General features: G+C 40.8%; 1 protein-coding gene across 1 annotated transcript in view; it reads left to right on the top strand.

Annotated features, from left to right (window-relative positions):
- The first annotated feature begins 1,252 nt into the window (after positions 1-1,252).
- The window catches only part of RAF1 (Raf-1 proto-oncogene, serine/threonine kinase), a 74,241-nt gene continuing 54,678 nt past the window's right edge, over positions 1,253-20,815 (top strand). Inside the window, exon 1 of the mRNA XM_068982807.1 lies at positions 1,253-1,547. The gene's annotated coding sequence lies outside the window, so the exon portion shown is untranslated. The remainder of the gene's footprint in view (positions 1,548-20,815) is intronic.

Consider the following 20,815-nt stretch of genomic DNA (forward strand, 5'->3'; position numbering starts at 1 on the left):
CCCTGTCTCTTGTATTGCCAGGTGGATTTTTTTCCACTGAGCCACCGAGGAAGCCAAGTCCTATACATAGTCTTGCTTCATCTTCATTTCCCTTTATACTGTACATAGGACTGACTATATTTTCTTTGGCTTTCTCTTTACAAGACAGAGCTTTTGATTATTGCTGACTTCCCAATACGGAGAATAACGTGTGGTACTAACAGGCTTTCAATAAAAATTTAAATTAAAAAATGTACATGGTGGTGGGTAGCATTGTGTGCCCCTGTTAGAATGGTCATTCTGTACATGTTCTACTTTTTAAAATGTAATGTCTTCGATGAAAAAAAATCAGTATATAGAACTAGCTGATTCTTTTTAACAAATGGGTATCATGGACTGTGGAGATAGCACCCTTTATTTGAACAGTTTCCTTTTTAACTAAGTAACATTTTTTCCAGTGTCATCTCTAATGCAAACAGCATGGCAATGAACATTTTAGCGAGTGCCTTTTTGTGCTCTAGAATTAGTGTCCAGAGGGGACCTGCTGGGGCGATGGGTATATGCATTAAAATATCCATTTGCTGTTGCTGTTTAGTAGCTACACTGTGTCTCTTTTGCAACCCTATGGACTGTAGCCGCCAGGCTCCTCTGTCCATGGGGTTTCCCAATCAAGAATACTGGAGTGGGTAGCCATTCCCTTCTTCAGCGGTCTTTCAGACCCAGGGATCCAACCTGGGTCTCCTGCAGGCAGATTCTTTCTCGTTTGAGCCAGCAAGGAACTGAGACTCAAAAGTTTACTGACTTTCCCACATGATGGGTAAACGACAGAGTCGCGATGTGTCTCCTGATGCGTCGGACTCCAGGGAGAACATGCCAAAGCTGGACACTGTTCTCTACACTGAGTCCTCGGGCTTATTTGGTTATCTCTGGACCTTGAGATATCACCAGGCTGGCCGCCTTCTCCCTTTTCAGTCTCAGACTCCTTCGGGGCAGCTAAACTCTGACCCTCCTCGACCGCCACTCCGTTGGCCGATCGGCCCCCGCCCTAGAGCCTTCACGGCTCGGAAATGGCGACCTGCGCGATCTCTAGGCCACGCCCACTAGGAGGTGGGACCAGAGTTCAGGCCAGAGCGATGGATGCCCGAGCCAAGTTTGAAGTCGGCTCCTAGGCGGGCTCGCGCAGAAGCAGAGCTGGTGGCGGCGCAGGTCGGGAGGAGGAGCACCGAGTGTAGGGCTCGCCTGCCGGGGCCGCCCGAGAGTCTCTCAAGTGCGGGCGCTGGGGCCGCCATCTTAGATGGCGGGATTAAGGCGAGAACGAGAGTGAGACGGGAAGGCTTTCCTGCCGCTCTTGGGCCCCGGAGAGGGACAGGTGGCCGGGCTTTGGGGTGTGTGCCCTGAGGCCGCGGAGCGCGAGTGGGACAATGCGAGAGCTGCCCGGGGCCCCGTCCCCTGGGCTGGGGACGCGCCGAATGTGATCGCCTCCCGCTCCCTCACCCGCCGCGGGGAGGAGGAGCGGACCAGACGCCGCCGCCGGACGACTGGACGCGGAGGCGGCCGGGCTCCCTCAGGTAGGCTGCAGGGCCGGGCCCTGGGAGCGGGGCGGCGGGGCTGAGTGGGCCGGGTTCCCGGGCGGCCCGGCTAGGGCGTCGCTGACGGAACGGCCCCGCGGCGGTCGGGCGGAGGGCCGGGCCAGGCCGCTGTCACCCCGGGTGGCGCTGGGCGGGCGGGGGCCCCGGGGCTCGGTGTCATGGCCGGCGAGCCGAGTCCCCACATTCCCCACTCAGGATTTCCTTGTGTTTCGGGGAGACGTGCGGGCGCCACCCGAGTTCCCGTTGCACAGTCCTTGTGTTTCGGCCACGGGAAAATCCGCCCAGAGACGCCTCGAATCCGTGTTGTCACTGAGGTGGACCACCGTCGTTTCTTTCTGGCCGCAGAGTGGGGGGACCCGGGCTTGCATCTTCTCTCAAGTGACACCCTTTTCGGGAAGGTGAGAGCAGTCGGAGACAAGAGGAGGAAGTAGGTCGGTGTCCCACCACAAAGGAAGGGATCGGGGCCTCCCCTTGGGGCTCAGGACTCTGCGGGTTACTGATGATACCGTTGGGATGCTTATACTGACGGTCGGCCCCAGGATGCTTGGGAATAAAGATCCAGGGCTCCTTTGTGTGAAGTGAGAGCCGCCTGGACGCTTCAGCTGTGCAGCTGCAGAGGCTCTGCGGAGCTAGTCGATGCCCCGAGAGAGGCGTTTGGACGTGAGGAGAGGCGAGGCGGCTGTGTTCATTCATTGTTCTCTCTCAGGGGGCCAGGGTGTGCCCCTTTCTCTGGTGGGAGGAAGGTTAGGGTCTGCTGTGCCTCCTCTAGGTGTGACGGGGTTCTGAAAAGTCGTAAGGAGGGAATGGATTCAGCCCGCGTTCATTATTTCTGCCTGCTTCGTCCGCTCGGGTCTGAGTGGAGGTAGGCGGCCCCTCTGTTCGCTCCCAAGTGTGAAAACAATACGCTGTGATTAGGGTGGGTTTACCCAGGGTCGTGCTAGTTTGGTACGACTCATTTTGCTTGGGGGAGTTGAGGGAGCACGTAGACTGGAGGGGACTTTCGTGCTGAGCAAATGCTCTTCAGGTGGGGAGGGCGGAGCAGGCTAAGCTGAGGAAACAGCTGGTACAGAGGCCCCGAGATGTGCAGGAGTTGGAATGAATTTGGGGAGCAGCAAGCCGTCTGGGGTGCAGGAAGGAAGTGGTGAGAGATGAGGGTCTGAAACAAAGGTTGCCTAGCTTGCGAAGGATCTTTCTTTGTTGAAGATAGTCAGCTAGTTGGTTTAATTGGAGTTATTTTAGACGAATGTTGCTAGTTTTCTTGCTGATAATCGATTTTCCCCCTTCTCTTGATGATGTTAAAGCTGTTAGTAATTGCACAGATTTACTTTGTTAAGCTCCGTCAAGAACATTTTGATAAATGCTTTATGTCAAATATTTTGCTCTTGCACTGTGGTGAATGAACAGAATTCATATTTCTCGGGATTCTTGCAAAAGGTTCTTCTGAAGTTGTGCTTGCTCACAAAAGTGTTGTCTTTATAAATGTAAGACAGTCTACTAATACCGCATTTTAAATGGTTGTTGACAACATAAATTGTGCTCCCCAGTTGCTTAGAAATTGGCAGATTATATGAAACATCTGAAAAATTGTAGAATGCAACTATTTTTAGTTGAGTAGATGTTTTATATAGTAAACTGTTCAGATTGATTCTGTGGATTCCAGTTCTGTTTTAAAGTCTTTAGCTCTATGAACATAATTTTCCCCAAAGAGCTGTATTGTTGTGCTTAATGTTTGTGCTAAAGTGACTATTATGATATTAACAGACTTCATCTAGAAGTTCCTGAATCTTTTTTGGGTTGTGATGATTATATACCACTCCAGAACATTAAGATTAAAATTCTTTTGGTTTGTTTTCACCCTTATCACTTTAAGGGCTGTGCTGTTTAAAATGCAACAGAAACATTTGACCCAGTTGAACACAGGATACTTGGGAAAATTAACCTGTTACTCTTTCTGTGTAAAAGCTTATTATCTTTTAGGTATGCAGTGTTTGTGATTATAAGTTGTAGTGAAATTGCTTAGTTTTCTAAAATTCTTATTTAACAACAATTAAAAGATGTGTATGCCTTCAAAGGAGAAGGCTTGAGTGAAGTACAGGAGAACATATTTCATAGGTTTTGGTTTTGCAGGAGAAAACAGTGAGAAGCAGATTAAGCTGGTCACTTATGATGAAAAGTAACTAAAAGATCAAATGGAGAATGGTTAAACATTAAGTATTATATTTTAACTGCTCTGAGACTAGTTGGTTTTAGTTTAAAACAGGCCATTTGTGAAATCCAAAGTAGAAGTTTGCTCTGAGGATTAAACAACAACTTCTTGGAAGTTAAATTTGACTTCTCCAGAAGCACTAGGTTACTTATTAAATGGAAAATATAATTAATAACTTCAAATTACTATTTCAAGTAACCTGTTTGTAGTAGGTGCATGATTCTATCACATTTTAATTCCAGATAAAGCTTTGTTAATAACCTGTTGCCTAAAAATAGAAAAATGTTACATGGGGAGTGCTTTTGTTTGCATGTTAACATAATAGCCCATACATCATAATCCTGGTCTTGGGAGGAGCTTGTTAGATGAACAGCATGCCTTAATGTTGACTTGCAGAAGAGAATTTTAACTAGTGCCTTTGAAAGGCAGTGGACTATGTGACAGTGGGGGGTTTATGAAACCATAAAGTCAAGCTTTGACTTAAAAAGATCTTTTGTTTTTTAAATCGTGTGTTGTGAAAGTCAGTTCTCCGAAAAAAATCACTGTAGTTGGAAAATTGTTCACCTTGACTAAATTAATTGGGACATCAAGGGACACTTGGGTTCATTTAGGATGAGGTTGTTTAGGGTTTTGGTTGTTGTGCGTGTGTGTGTGTTTATCTTTGTGTATGGATGTCTAAGAATTCTTATTTGCTAAGCTGCCCAGGTTGCAAATGTGATACTAGTTATTTGTGTTATAATTCAGTTAGTATTTTTGGTACAGGGTTTAACTACCTTGCCTATAATCCTTAGGATAGTAAATGGCTGGTTTTTTTTTTTTCCTTGCCTTAAAGTTGTGAGTAAAAATTCCTTAATTACATATTATAGTTTTCATCTTTAATTTTATAGTGGTTGAGTCATTCTGCTCCTCCTTTTCTCCCAGGATACTTGTGAAGCTCACAATGATTTTAGTAGTTAACTTCAGATCTGTTAGCCTTTCTCCTAAAATTACTCCTAGAATGTCAGTTTAACCAAGGAAAATGTCAAGTGGGTGTTGTTCCTTTGTTACTGGTTTTGGCCCAGGCTATCTCAAGTCTCTTTGGCAACTCACTCAAGAAGTGTGTTAATTGCTTCACATTCCAATCAGTGTAGATAGTTTTTCTTGAGGAACACTTGACACATAGTTTTATTTTTAGATCAGATTCTAAGGGATTTTACTGGGTGGGGATTAACAATCGTAAAACTGATTTGGAATTAAAACCTTTGTGATTTAGAAATTGTTCACATTTTTGGTTAATGAATGGGAAGTCACAGGCAGTGAAAATGTTTTAGGGGAACCAGATATGTCTAATTGCTTCTGAGGATCCTGGTGGACTATATGGGTGACATCTTTCTGCCTGTTGGGTTTCATGTACTGTCATCCAGTAGCAAGAGTAAATAATACATCTTTACTGTTTTAGTCAAGACTTATCTCCTGTTTATTGTCTTCCATCCTGCTGGGGAAGGGAAAAGTGGTATGATTTCTTTGAAGCTACTTAATACTAGGCATCACATTTGGACAGAGTATTTACTTTCTTCATCCGTAAACATTTCTGATGGAAGAGTCCGGCTAGTAATGGTTAACTATGTTACTGGGTCTTTAAAATTATGAGTTGTCATTCTTAATCTGGGTTTTATGGGAACATACTTCTTTTTTTTCTTTTCAAAATTAAAAAAATATTATAGTGTAATTGCTTTACAATGTTGTGTTACTTTCTGCTGTGTAACACTGGGAATCAGCTATATGTATACATATATCCCCTCCTTCTTAATCTTTCCCCAGCCCCCGCCCCACCTCTCTAGGTCATCACAGAGCACCCAGCTGAGCTCAGCTTCCTTACAGCTATCTGTTCTACACATGGTAATGTATATATGTCAATGCTTACTCTCAGAATTCACCCCATCTCATACTTTTCCATGTTAGATGGCTTTTAACATCTGTCCTTTACCTAGGTTTCAGTTCAGTTCAGTCGCTCAGTTGTGTCCGACTCTCTGCGACCCCATGAATCGCAGCACGCCAGGCCTCCCTGTCCATCACCAACTCCCGGAGTTCACTCAAACTCATGTCCATCGAGTCGGTGATGCCATCCAGCCATCTCATCCTCTGTCGTCCCCTTCTCTTCCTGCCCCCAATCCCTCCCAGCATCAGGGTCTTTTCCAATGAGTCAATTCTTCGCATGAGGTGGCCAAAGTATTGGAGTTTCAGCTTTAACATCAGTCCTTCCAATGAACACCCAGGACCTATCTCCTTTAGAATGGACTAGTTGGATCTCCTTGCAGTCCAAGGGACTCTCAAGAGTCTTCTCCAACACCACAGTTCAAAAGCATCAATTCTTGGTGCTCAGCTTTCTTCACAGTTCAACTCTCACATCCATACATGACCACAGGAAAAACCATAGCCTTGACTAGACGGACCTTTGTTAGCAAAGTAATATCTCTGCTTTTGAATATGCTATCTAGGTTGGTCATAACTTTCCTTCCAAGGAGTAAGCGTCTTTTAATTTCATGGCTGCAATCACCATCTGCAGTGATCTTGGAGCCCCCCAAAATAAACTCTGACACTGTTTCCACTGTTTCCCCATCTATTTCCCATGAAGTGATGGGACCAGATGCCATGATCTTCGTTTTCTGAATGTTGAGCTTTAAGCCAACTTTTTCACTCTCTTTCACTTTCATCAAGAGGCTTTTTAGTTCCTCTTCACTTTCTGCCATAAGGGCGGTGTCATCGGCATATCTGAGGTTATTGATATTTCTCCTGGCAATCTTGATTCCAGCTTGTGCTTCCTCCAGCCCAGCGTTTCTCATGATGTACTCTGCATAGAAGTTAATAAGCAGGGTGAAAATATACATCCTTGACGTACTCCTTTTCCTATTTGGAACCAGTCTGTTGTTCAGTTCTAACTGTTGCTTCCTGACGTTAGGGTAGATGGAATCCTGAGTTTTCCTTAGAAGAACATGACTTTTGTTCTCTGTGGCAAATCTCATTAGGAATCTCAGTTTCTGGGAGAGGCATTTCCCTGGATCTAGATAGATTATTTTGAAAGGAGTTCCCATTTGCATTTTAAAAAGTTTGTTTATGGTAGAAAAAACTGGAAAAACTTTAGATGTTCAACAATAAGTAAACTGTTGGACAGCCCCTTATGGGGCACAGTGCTTTTCTTGAACTGTGGCATATATGAAGCATTTATGACACAAGAAATGCTGTATCTGAATGATTGTAGTTCTGTTAAAAACACAACATTTAACACAATGGAATGTTATTCAATAGTGAAAAGGAATTCATCTGAGCAAACTCCAGGAGATAGTGAAGAGCAGGGAAACCTGGCATGCTACAGTCTGTGGGGGTCTCAGAGTTGGACATGACTCAGCAACAGAACAACAACAAAACTGATACATTCTCCAGTACGTATAAACCTTGCAAACATCATGTTAAATAAAGGAGTCAGTCAGAAAACCCCACATAGTCTGTGATTCTTTTTGCATGAAGTGCCCAAAACAGGCAAATCTGCAGAGACAAAGTAGATTTGTGGTTACCAGTGGCTGGAGGGAGAGGGGAATGTCAGTGAACAGTGATAGGGGTTTCTTTTTGAAGTATTGAAAATGTTCTGAAATTGATTGTGGAGGTAAATGTACCACTCTGAGTCTAATAAAAGCCATGGAGTTGTACACTTTAAATGGGTGACTTGTATGGGATGGAAGTTATATCTCAAGCTTTAAAAACAAAAACTCAAAGCCTACACATAGGAAGAAAGTACATGTAGATGTTACTGGTTGTTGTTAAACAGAAATTAATTATTATTACTTTATATTACTTTTCATTGTCTCTGAATATATTGTTTTATAATAAAAAAACACATATAAAGATAAATTCTATTCATGTTGTGGGCCCTTATGACCCTCAGACATTCAGTCACTCTCAGTTGTCATGACAACTATATTTTTGCGCTTCTTTCAGCTGTGTTCTACTTTGTCCAGGTTACTTCAGGCTTTTATCACTGAATTTGCCTGGGCTATCCTTAGAACTTCTAAACTGAACTCCTTTTTCTTGTTTCTTTCAGTTGGATTTTTCAAGTTACTGCCAGATTCACTTTTTAAATGTATATTGTTCAGTCGTGAAATCGAGTCCAAGTCTTTGTGACCCCATAGACTGCAGCATGCCAGGCTTCCCTGTCCCTCACCAGAATCTTTTTTCTTTTTTAATTTATGTTAGATGTGGTGGGTCTTTGTTGCTATGTATGGGCTTCTCATCGCGTGGCCTCTCCTATTGCTGAGCACAGGGTCGGTTCTTGCGTCTCTCAGGCTTAATTGGGTCTGCAGCATGTGGAATCTTCCCGGAGCAGGGATCGAACCCACGTCCCCTGTGTTGGCAGGCAGACTCTTCACCACGGCACCTCCAGGGAAGTCCCCTCACAGAATCTTAAAAATTAGGTTTTATAAATCTTTTGTATAGATTATGCAGTCACATGCTCCAGAATTTAAAGGATACAGAAAGTTACGCTGTTTAGAGTAACTCTACTTTCTCCTTTGTTTCCTGTACCCAGCTTTCTTTCGTGGAGGGAAGTGTGTTACGAGATTCTTGGGTATCTGCCTGTTTTGTGATGATACAGGAATATTCACATGTTGTTGAGCTGCCCTTACTTCCTTTGGCAGATCATCCAAGAGTCTCCTTTGCTTTTCAGACTAAGCATACAGTTCTTGCTTTTATATCTTGGTAGTGTGGATTTCTTACTATCTTCAGTGGAATTCAGAAGCCTTTTTTTTTTTTTTTTAAAGCACCTAAGTAAGTGCAGCAGGCTAGTGTGGTGGAGGGTGAATTAGGCAAGTTCCTGCCTCAGTAACCTTATCTACTGAGGAGAGATTCACACGATTTCCTCACTTTTATCTGTTCCTCTTTTAAGAGCCATTTTGAACACCGTCTTCTAAATACATTTCCTGATCTTTTTCTCAGTATGTTTTCTTCCTTGAACCCTACCTTAAAACCCTTGCATTTATTTTTCTGACTGTCTTTATCATATAGCCATTTGTGAGTTTATCATCCCATTAGATTATAAATTCAAGTTAATGCTTTCTACTCAGTGTGCAAGTCCTTCTTTGTTGACATTTGTGAAAAAATTTGAGAAATTGAGGGACCAGGTCTGTGCATTTTGGTGAAACTATTAAATCTAAATCAGTACATTTAATGCTAGACTTTATAATAAGACTTTTTATTTAAACTTAAATGGTTTGTGTATGTACTTGTTTGGTAGTGTACACTGTAGACGTGATATGTATTTATTGTGATATGTATTTTATTAAAATATTTGTTTGCCTCTCATCTTTTCTCACAGGATTGTCTCTTAATCACCTTTGAATACCCAGAGTTTAGCACAGTGTTTGGTGCCCCTGATTTCAGTTCAATTTGTTGAGTGTAAGGTGCTAAATGATGTTGATTGAACTGAATTTTTTATATAGATGTCTTACATCTCTGGCTAGATATAAGCTCCTTAGAGCCGAGACATGTCTAATTTATAAATCTCTAGTTCTTGAAACTTTGTCTTGATGATGTAGTAAACATTATTTACATAAGTAGAAATTCACAGGTTAATCACCTGTGGATTGTTCCTACTGCCCATCACACACTAGCTTCCCTGGTGGCTCAGATGGTAAAGCGTCTGCCTACAAGGTGGGAGACCTGGATTCGATCCCTGGGTCGGGAAGATCCTCTGGAGAAGGAATTGGCAACCCACTCCAGTACTCTTGCCTGGAAAATCCCATAGAAGGAGGAGCCTGATGGGCTACAGTCTGTGGGGTCGCAAAGAGTCGGACACGACTGAGTAACTTCACTTTCCTCACACACTAATGTTTACAATTAAAATTGTAAACTCATACTCAGAAGTTTGTAACTTAGGATTTCTATGGAAGGAATCAACCTTGCTTAGCTTTCCCGTCTATTTTGCATTATCAGTAGAGGGCTCTGGGTTCTCAGTGCCAGCTCCCTGAGGACGTGTGCCTGCTTTAGCAGCTCGCTGACGCATTGCTTCAAGTGGCTCTTGCCACACTGGCTGTTCTCTTCTGCATTCATAGGCTTTCTACATGGAGGGTATAGATGACACTCTTCTATCTTCCTTGGTCTTAGTCTGGACTGGAATTAGAGAATGTGAGTGTGAGAATAACCGTCATAAATACTCCATGCCTAGTATTTAGCTGGCTGACAATTCAGAAATGGGCCCCTTAGGCTTTTTTGGAGGGAGTGGTGGAGATAAGCTGTACCTAACATACAGTTTACTGTTTTAACCACATTTGAGTGTATTATTCCATGGCATCAAGTGCGCATAGTGTTGTGCAAACATGACCGCTACTCTGTTTCTAGAAATTTTTCATCATACCAGATAGAACCTTGTAACAATTATATTGATACAATAACTCCCAATTCCTCCCTACCTCCAGCCCCTGGTAAACTCTGCTTTCTCTCTGAATTTGCTAGTCCAAGTATCTCATATAAAGGGAATCATTGTTACTCAGTCAGTTGTGTCCCACTCTTTGCAACCCCATGAACTGCAGCACGCCAGACCTCCCTGTCCTTCACCATCTCCCAGAGCTCGCTCAAACTCATGTCCATCCAGTCGGTGATGCTATCCAACCATCTCACCCTTTGTCATGCCCTTCTCCTCCTGCCTTCAGTCTTTCCCAGCATCAGGGTCTTTTCCAGTGAGTCAGCTCTTTGCATCAGGTGGCCAGAATATTGGAGCTTCAGTTTCAGCATCAGTCCTTCCAGTGAATATTCAGGGTTGGTCTCCTTTAGGATGGACTGGTTGGATCTCCTTGCAGTCCAAAGGACTCTCAAGAGTCTTCTCCAGCACCACAGTTCAAAAGCATCAATTCTTTGGCTCTCAGCCTTCTTTATGGTCCGACTCTCACATCCATACATGACAACTGGAAAAACCATAGCTTTGACTTTTGGACCTTTTGGGGAATCATACAATATTTATAATTTTGTATCTGGCTTATTTCACTTACTGTTTTCAGGATTCATCCACATTATACTGTGTGTCAAAATTTTATTCCTTTTCCTGGTTGAATAATAATAATATTCATGTGCGTGCACACACACATACACATTTTATTTATCCTTTCAACAGTTGATGGGCTCTTAGGTTCCACATTTTGGCTTTTGTGAATAATGATGCTGTTAACATTGATTTGTAAGGGTCTGTTTGAGTCTCTGCTTTTGTTTCATTTTACTATATATACCCAGGAGTGGAATTGCTGGAACTGATGGTAATTCTGTCTGACTTTTGAGGAATTGCCAGATTATTTTCCACAGCAGCTGCATCATTTTATATTCCCACCAGCAATGCATGAGAGTTCCAGTTTATCTGCATCTTTGCTAATACTTGTTATATTTTGTTATTTGATAATAATTGTCCTAATGGATGTGAAGTGGCTCTAGGCTTTTCTCTTAACTGCTAATTAGATCAACTAAGCAAACCAGAAGTTTAGGAAGTTGGCTGTATTTGCATCTATGGAATTTTTCCTCCTTTATAAATGTATTTGTATATAATGTTCTTCAAAGAGGTAAATTAATTACACAATTAATGACTTTTTTTGAAAAAAAAACAGTTTTTTATTAAGTTGGTACATGTAGTTGTTGCTGTTACCTTCCTTATACCCTTCATCCCCTTTTAATCTAAAATATATTCAGTTAACTTATAAATAATTATTTCAATTAATCTTGAGTGGTAAGATATACCAAGTGAAAAAAGTAGGGTACTAAAATATGTACATTAAAATTCTATTTTTTATAAAGAAAAACATTTACATGCACCTATTAAAATGCTTCCCCTTCAATTTCAGATACTACAGTGAAATCATCCTGTATTGTCTGCCTCTTCTCTGCTCAGGCTGGAAGTGGCCGTTCCATGCTCCACATTCTTACAGCTTTCTTGAGAAGGCACTCCTTTTCCCCCCGTCACCGCACACACACAGCTGTCAGTTCTTGCTGTTGTAGCCTCTGTGTCATCCCGAGAGCTCTTAGCACATAGGCAGTCTTTGGTAAGTCATGATTTTTTGTTTTTTTTCTACTTTAACAAGGCAAGGGCTATTTTTTTGAACTTTACATTCTTCAAAGCCACTGGCAGTTGAAAGAGATGATTAGAAATTGTCAAATGATGTGCTCCTTACACTTCTCCACTCAGTTCTGTGCCAGGTTGCAGTATATAGAGAGGCATTCTGTTTTATTGGAGTCTATGTATCAGTACTTTCATGTGGTAGGTAGTGATTCAATATCCATGAGAAAAGTTTAGGATAAATAGTGTGATTACATCATTTCTCCATTAATAGTTTATTCAGATATTTAAACGTTGATTTTGTGCAAGGTACTGTACTGGCGTGTGTGCTAAGTCACTTTGGTCATGTCTGACTCTTTGCGACCCTATGGACTGTAGCCCACCAGGCTCCTCTATCCATGGGGATTCTCTAGGAAAGAATACTGGAGTGGGTTGCCATGCCCTCCTCCAGGGGATTGTCCTGACCCAGGGATCGAACTTGTGTCTCCTTTGACTCTTGCATTGCAGGTGGATTCTTTACTGCTGAGCCATCGGGGACGCCCTACTGTACTGGCTGATGGAGTATATAACAAGATGTAGGAGACACATACAGCTCTTTTCCTTAAGGCATTCAGACTTTGACATGTAATTATATAGGTTACATTTTCATATTTAGTTTCTTTTTTTACTCCTGTGGCAAAGTAGCTGGGTATAAATTAGAGTTTTAATGAATTAATGGTCCAATTTACAGTGGAAACCTCTGAACATGTCCTTGGTTTAAGAAAAATATTCTTGAAAAGTTGATTTAAAGTATTTTCTGGAAAAAAAATGGTTTTACAGATATACCTTATTGTAATTCTTACAAGTTCTCAGAACAAGCAAGATGCTTACCTTTGGTGGTATCATTGAAGACCAGGGAATTTTTCTGTATGAAAGCCATTGACTCCAAAGGAATCATTGGAGAAATGACTGAATCAGATGGTTACTTCTTGAAATAGCTTTGGCAAGGTTGTAAACCTGGAGGAGTACTTATCTTGAGGGTAAATCTCAGTGTCTGCCCAAGTGAGAGAGGCCAGTGTGCAGAATGGTGGATTCACTTATTTTATAGTTCATGTCTTTATTTTATTAAATTTTTTTCATGTCTTTATTTTTGAAGAAAGCTCATGGCTATTTTTTAAATCACTTGTTGATTATGCAGGAGTTGCCACTAAAATTTATGCCTTTTATGTGGAACAGAAATTATTGGTATGGTTAAGTCAGTGTTTCCAGGCATTAGCTTAGCAGGATGAGATGTCTGGGTGGTTTTTATTTCCTCTTCTCCCCCTTCCACTGTGTAGCTGTTTTTTACTTCATTATTAGCCGACCATCAGAGTGATCATACTTACACCATCTTTTCTTTGTGTGTTGCATATTTTTCTACTTGTGTAAGGATATACTTTGTAAATAGCTCCGTTCATTTAAAAATGAACAGTTGCTGCTTAAATGAAGAAGCAGTGACTGATTTGGAGATGAAAAGTAAAACGAATTAAAGAGTTTAGACAAAGTGACTTAAAATGAAAATAATGAAAAACTAAGAGTTAAAAATAAAATCGGCTCCATATGTCTTTCACTGTGGAACTGATGGTTCAATGTAATTGTTTGAACTAGCTGATGAACTTTTAAAAAATTAGTTATCCTTTAAAAAAGTTAGGTTCTTTTCGAAACTTGGGCAGCCCAGCTTGCTAACTATGAGAAGGGTAGAGTATCACATTTCTTCATGTGCGTTTATGCTGGCCAGTCATCTGATGAAGTTGCCAGTTTGTGGTCAGAAGTTGAGAAAGAGGGGTGAGGAAACTCAAAATATTGACACACACCCCACCTTGCAGTGCCTTTGAGCTGCCCTTTTGGACTGGTTGTGAAACTAGCTAAGCCGTTTCCAAACCAGACTTATTATTGTTTCCTAGCTTGGATGAGATGATATTTTAAGTGTTGGAGTGTGTCTGTTTCAGCAGAAACTTTTTATGTGTGAGGGTGGGTTTTTTCCAGTGTTGTGTGACCAGTTGGATGAAAAAAAGGGAAAAAAAGAAAATAGAAAAACACGTACTCCTTAAAGGAAGCTTGGAGTAATCTTGAAAAATTGATCACCCAGTTCCTCAGATGGAACAGAGCTAGACTGAGCAAAGAAATGAGCTTAAAGGAGAAACGAAGAGTGAAACTGCATTGTCAATATATTAAAGTGAGCAGGGAATTCCCTGGCAGTCCAGTGGTTAGTGTTCTGCGCTCTCACTGCGGGGAACCTGGGTTCAAGCCGTGTGTTGTGGCAAAAAAAACACACCAAAACCCCAAAAAAGAAAAACAAAGAAGAAATAAGTATTCAACTATGTTTTGTCCTGCCAAAAAAGTATTTTAATAGTCCAGGCAGTTTCAGCCATCACTCACTCCTTATGGTACTGAGCATATGTTCTTGGGAGATTTTGATTGCAGTTGAAGAAAGTGAATCTATTCTTTGTCATTCTCAATTCTCCCATGCCTTATAATTCGACCATCTCATAATTGAGTGTGGTTTTTTTGTCTAAAGATACATTTTTAAAAAGGCCATCCTGAAGATAACAGCTTACCTTTATCTTAACTACTGCATACCAGATTCTTTTAAGAGTTTACCTTAATTCGTTTAATCTTCCCATAAACCTGATGATGTAGGTACATTGTAATCCTTACTTTAAAGAGGAAGAAGCACTGAGAAAGATGGAGTAAATACTCTAAATATAGGCCATCGACTTAAGGAGAGATTTAAAGGGGTTTCTAGGTTAGTTTTTGACTGCATCCTACACCCTCTCTGCACCTAACAATGTAACCCGAAGATGTGATGCAAACTTTAGGTTTTTGTTAGGTTTCTGGGAATGCTGTTTTATAATTTTCTTTATGGCTTAGAGAAGATCCATTTCCTTCTCATAGGCCTTGTATAATTAACCCCACCTTGTCCTTGTGTTACTTCTTCATCTAAACTATAAGTTCATTGAGGGCTGGGATTGAGGCTACTCTAATTTGCCTCTCCAGGTACTTATTTTTCATAGGACCCTCAGAGATATCCGCCCCCCCCACACACACTTTTTTTGACTGCACCATGCAGGATCTTAGTTCCACACCAGGGATCAAACCCCCACCCTCTGCAGTGGAAACGAGGAATCTTAATTCCTGGACCACCAGGGGAGTCCCGAGATACCCCTGTTGACGAGTTGTCTTTTCTAAACCTTTTTGACTTGAATGGAAATAATTAGTTCCGTTACCTTTTTTCTGTAAGATGATAATCATAGTGCTATGACTTTGTATGTGAAAACTTTTCTTCTAATTTTACGTGTTTAATTTAGGGAATTATGTTAAAATAGCACTTTAAGAAGTATTCTTTCTCTTTACCACTAATCAATATTTCATAAACTTCTAGGAACACTTAATCACTTGCATATGTATAAAGCAATTGTGGGCTCACCCTAAAGCCTTTAGAGTTTAGAGTGGTTGGGGGTACCCACCTAAGTTTGCCAGTTCTTATGAGAATATTTAAGCTGCTTAGACTTTTATGTGATAGTAGTACTCTGAAAAGTGAGCTTAGTGCAGAGATTTCTAAAATGATGTACTGGTTTTTGTAATTTTAAAAGTTCATTGTACAATTCAGTAATGATCCTGAGTTGGTGCCAGGCTTTGGAGTGCATTCGTGTTGTGGTCAGAGTGGCTGTCGGCGTCTCTGAGGCTAATGGGCTCAGCTTCAGTACTGCCGTTCCCCTACTTTGTGCTCTCAGCCTGGCTTCTAATTTTCCGATTTACCAGGAGGATACGGAGTTAGAATACTTTAAGTAGTTAACTGGTTACAATCGACATATACTTCACGTATACCCTCTATAGTTAATAGAGCTACTTTTAACTGTATTTTACTTTTTAGAACAGTGAAGTAGGATATTTTACATTTCTTCTAAGGCTTGTTGTAAGTTGTACATAGCATTAGGTTTACTTCTCTTTGATGGTAAATCTTGTCTCATTTCTCCTACCATGGAGAAATACAAAAATAAGAAGCTTTTTGAGGAAATGATAAGTCTAAGCAGAGAAGGAGGTATTTTTCAGAAAGTTACCTTGGTTGTTAATTGCAGGTAATTTAGGCATGTGTTGATGTGTAGATAATTTAGGAATGTGTTTACAGGTTCCAAGATACAGACTGATGGTTCAGCATCTAGAATTATTACTCCATGCAGGCTCTGCAGAAGATCTCTGGGAATAGAGAGACCATTTGCAGAGATGAAATGAACAAGATAGCATATTAGCTGTGTTATTCCCCCAACTGGGCTTCCCAGCTGGCTCAGTGATAAAGGATTCTGCCTGCCAGTACAGGAGATGTAAGAGATGCGGGTTTGATCCCTGGGTCGGGAAGATTCCCTGGAGGAGAACATGTCAGCCTGCTCCAGTATTTTTGCCTAGAAAATTCCATGGACAGAGGAGCCTCGTGGGCTACAGGTCAAAATAGGGTCAAAAAGAGTCAGACACAACTGAGTGACTGAGCTCACAGCACACATTAACCCGAGTAGCGTGAGAGCTAAACAGTTGATCTGTATTTTGGAAGCTAGGACTTAATTTTGGAACACAGAACCGTAGTAGTGAAGAGTGTTAGGCTTTGAACTCAGAAAAACCCAGGCTGGAGGTTTATGGCTGTCTAGAATTCCTGACTGTTTCATCATAATAGGGAACATTTACTGTGTCAGGCCAACACTCTGTGCTTCATATACATTGTTTAACTTTCACATTTTGTAAAACATGCTGAGTAGAGGGGAGTGAGCTCCACGTCCATCTTAAGTAAATGTCATGAGTAAAGGGCTGTTTAAAGCTGTGGGCATCTTAGTGTGTTCAGGTCTTTAGTCTAGCAATAGTCTTTTCAAGCCCTTGCTACCCGTTTCTCCTCCTCATTTCTCTCCTTTTGAACCAAGGAAAAACTCACAGCAGCTACAAAATATTACAACAGAATTTTAACTCCAGGGCAGTGCCCAGGTGATTTTGATGTATAGGAGTTCTTTTGTATTGACTAATATTCAGAATTAGTGAGTCATGGTTTGTAGTTTAGCAGTCTTCTAATTACATGGAGATTTTATTTTATCTAACTTCTGTTTGTTACCAACTCTGAGTAGGAAAATTTTGGAGTGAAGATTAAAAAAGAGTGACTTACAAACAGTTTACGAGACCAGTGCTCTAGTCCCTGAGCCATAGAGCCGTTGAACACAGTGGAGCCTTCGTTATGTTTGTCTTCACTGGTTATTCACTTGCTGCAGATTGTGAGAGTTAGCTTCTAAATAAGAGATTGTCTGTGCGCATTTTGAAATACTTACTCGGCAGCGCCAGGCCTTGGTTGAGGCAGACGGGTCTGTAGTTGAGGCGCTCGAACCCTTAGCTGTGGCTTGTGAGCTCTAGTTCCCCGACCAGAAATTGAACCCAGGCCTCCTTGAATTGGGAGTGTGGAGTACTAACCTCTGGACTACCCACGAAGTCCCAGGATTATATTTTTGATACTCTTCTATTCTGTATTATTTAATGGATAAGAAGAAAGAAAGGCTATGTGAGAAAAAGCATTGGGAAAACAACTGCTCTAAGATAATGAATTTGAACTAAATCATTATTTAGAAAGGAAGTAAAACTCTCTTCAATATGAAGGACATTTAAATTGCTTATGTTATGTAAAAATATTTTCCTTTATTCCGTATACCGCATCACCTATAAACTATTTATTTCAAAGTAGTAATAGTAATAATGTTAAACAATTATTTTTGTTTCTTAATGTGTTAAGATAGACCTGTGATTCATAGAGTCTGAGAACCTGAATTTTTTTGTTTTCCTTCCCTTATTGTCACTAAACCTTTTGAACTTCTTGTTTTCTTTGTCTGTAGAAGAACTAGGAATAATACCTGGTTTTAGCCTGTTTAATAGCACTGTGAGATAGTGGAGAGGAATAAACTGTAAATTTATGTAAAATTTTAAGTTCTCTTGATTGAAGTAAACTTTCTCCCATCTATCTCAACCACAGAATGCATTGCTATGTTCTTAGAAACTCGCTATTAGGCTTAAGATATCTCTAAAATCTAGTTTAACACCAAAGTGCTGGTTGCCTTAGGTATTTGTGTTCTACCACTTTAATATTTTTAAGTGAACTAAAAGAGAGTAGTATTTGAATAAAAGCTCAAAAGTGAGGTTTTAAGACAGATTTTATATACTGATTCACTGAGGCATTTTCAAGAAAAATGCCATCCGTCTCTGAGATATTTACACGTGTGTGTGTGTGTTTCCCTACTCAGGAAAGAATAGTAAAATTTATTTGGTTGCTTGGCTTGGCTGAGGTAGGGAGAGGGTAAAGCAGTCCACCTTAACCCCAGGTTGGCGCAACTGCTTCTTGACTCTTTTAGGCCGAAGTCTTAGAACACTTTGGTTCTTGTACACTGAACTCCTGAAGAGCTTTCTGGATTAATCGGGGTTGTTTTCATTTGTTTTACTTACCATGGTCCAAAGGTATCTAACCCTTCAGGAGAGTAACTGACAAGACAATCGATGAGGAATGTTTGAGCGAGTGCTCTGCTGAGGTCTGTATCTCCTGACGTCGATAGGATAGTGTTTCCAGTCAAACATTTATCCATCAGATTAGGCCCTGAGTTAGATGATGGACCTTAAACACAGGACTCGAGTCCCTGAAAGGCGCACGCTGCGTACTGGCGGTCACGTTTTCATAGTAGTGCTCGCGCCGCATCTGGCTTGTCTCGGGCTGTTTATTAGCACTTTGTATGTGTGCTGCTCCCTAATAATCTTGCACCTGAAACAGGCTTGCTTTCTGAACACTTTTTTTATAGCACATGGTAAGCCAAAAAACAAGAAAAAAACACAAGACTCTCCCAGAGTAATTAATTTATTACTGTTTTATTAATCTGGTGCTACTTATTCATTTTTAGAAATGCCTCTGAATGAAGCAGTTCTTTGAAGTTGCTGCTAGAGCTGAGCCACAGGGTGAGAAGTCTGAAACGAATGTGTTGAGTTTAAAATGCCTGTATCATAACCTGTGTATTCTGGATTCTGAGTTTCAGAATAAAGATCCCAGTTTCCTTTGTAATGTCACTTCTCAACAGCTTGTTAGGAATTGACTAGGAAATAACTTGATTTCTCTAAAAAATTTTAAGCAAGTCAGTTTTCACAGACACAGTATGGCCCCTGTATTTACTACCCTTTTACTTTGTTTGCATATCCAAGTGTTCCTTCCTGCTCTAACCGGCTTCTCAGTCACGTGGTGTTTTGTGTAGTTTGGGGCGTGAGGATTGTGGGAAGAGTGCTCAAAACTCTGCAGACTGTGGAAATGCAGCCTGCAGAGTTCTGTAAAGCCTTTTGCCTTAGCCAAGAGAATGTTTGTGACTTATCTCCTAATCCCTGGGAGTTGAGTGGTAGGTGCTGTGCTCTTATGGGCCATTTGAGGACAGAAGTGTACCTTGCTTTGCCAGTGTTCAGACTTTTATAAAGATAATCTTACTTCTTGAAAGCGTAAGATGAAAATCACTGGCACCCTGCTTCTGTTCCATTTCTTCAGTTTTTTGCTTGACTGTCCTGGTGCATGTTGTTCATGGAAACTCCCAGGAATGGGTTATTGATTTAAAAAAAAAAATGAATTTGCTATAAAAGTTGAGTTCAAAAGAAAAAAAGTGAGCTTTTCTTAACATTCCTATATTTGAATTATTTTAAAAAGAGTTGAGAAATTTATCATTTTAATCATCTAATTAGCTGTGGCCTGTGAAACGTGCTGACATTCAGCAGTTCCTTGTTTTTATTCACTGAGTTACTGGTTTCATCATTTTACTAAAATGGAGACTTATTTTTAGAGGTTACAACATACGGCATTAGGCCCATAGCAAATATAGAGAAGGTGATGACTAGTAACTGATTCTAGAATCATTTGCAAACCTGATGTGAAAATGTATCAGTTTTCTCAAATTTTAGCTTTTGTATGTTCTGAAATTGCTGAAAACTGTAACAAAACTTTGATTTTCTGTTTAATTTTGTTGATTAGTTTCATGGTTCACAACTTATGTATGTGAAGAATACTTTTTTAGATTGACATCCAAAAATTTAAACTGGAACTGCCATTGTTTGGTTATGCTTAAGAAATCATTCTTGTTTTGGGACATGTACCCCAAATATTTGTTAATTATTGTATTTCTGTTAGGCTGAACCACCCCTCCTCCTGTCTGATAGCCTACTCATTCTTTTGGATTCTACATGATCTTAGGCATGTTTAAAAACACATTTCAACATTTCTTTAGTAGAGACACTGTGGCTTAAAACCACTTTTTATTTTCAGCAGTGTATATTTAGGACAAATGGATGTGTGTGTAGCTGGAACATGTTTACAGTTCAGTTTGACAGAGCAGGTGAACAAGAATGGTGCTTGGTTTTATTTTTACAATAAAACAACTGTGAAGAAAAATGCCAAACAACACTAGGAAATCAAACTTTGGAAATAGCTCAAGCATGGTCGAATTCCATAATGGCTCCCACTGGCTATTACCAGCTAGCTTTTGTCCGTTTGGCATCTGTCTGGTAGAGCGGACTGCTAGCCAGTGGTTACACTGTGCCGATTCTGCATTTGCAGAATTCCACAGTTGTCAGTGTTCTAGTCCTGGAGTGTAGCCCCTCAGCATCGTGTGGATCATAAATGACTGGACTGATGATTTTTAGTAGAACTCAGCAACTCACTGACTGGACCTAGATGCCAGCCTTTAGTATTCATTCAGGAAGTGTCTTTAATGGCCAGTTGTATGCTAGACACTGAAAGGTGATGGGGTTTTTAGGGTAAACTGAACGTAGCTTCTTGGAACATACTATCGAGGGTAGACAATCACTGGGTAGCAGGTATCTAATATAATTTCAAAGTATTGTAAAAATGGCGTAAAGGATGGTGGGAACAGTAAAGCTCAGTAAAGAGGGAAAAATGCTGGGGAGAGACAGGATACACTGAAA

The sequence above is a fragment of the Capricornis sumatraensis genome, chromosome 10 (genome assembly GCF_032405125.1).
Source record: "Capricornis sumatraensis isolate serow.1 chromosome 10, serow.2, whole genome shotgun sequence".
Classification (NCBI taxonomy): Eukaryota; Metazoa; Chordata; class Mammalia; order Artiodactyla; family Bovidae; genus Capricornis; species Capricornis sumatraensis.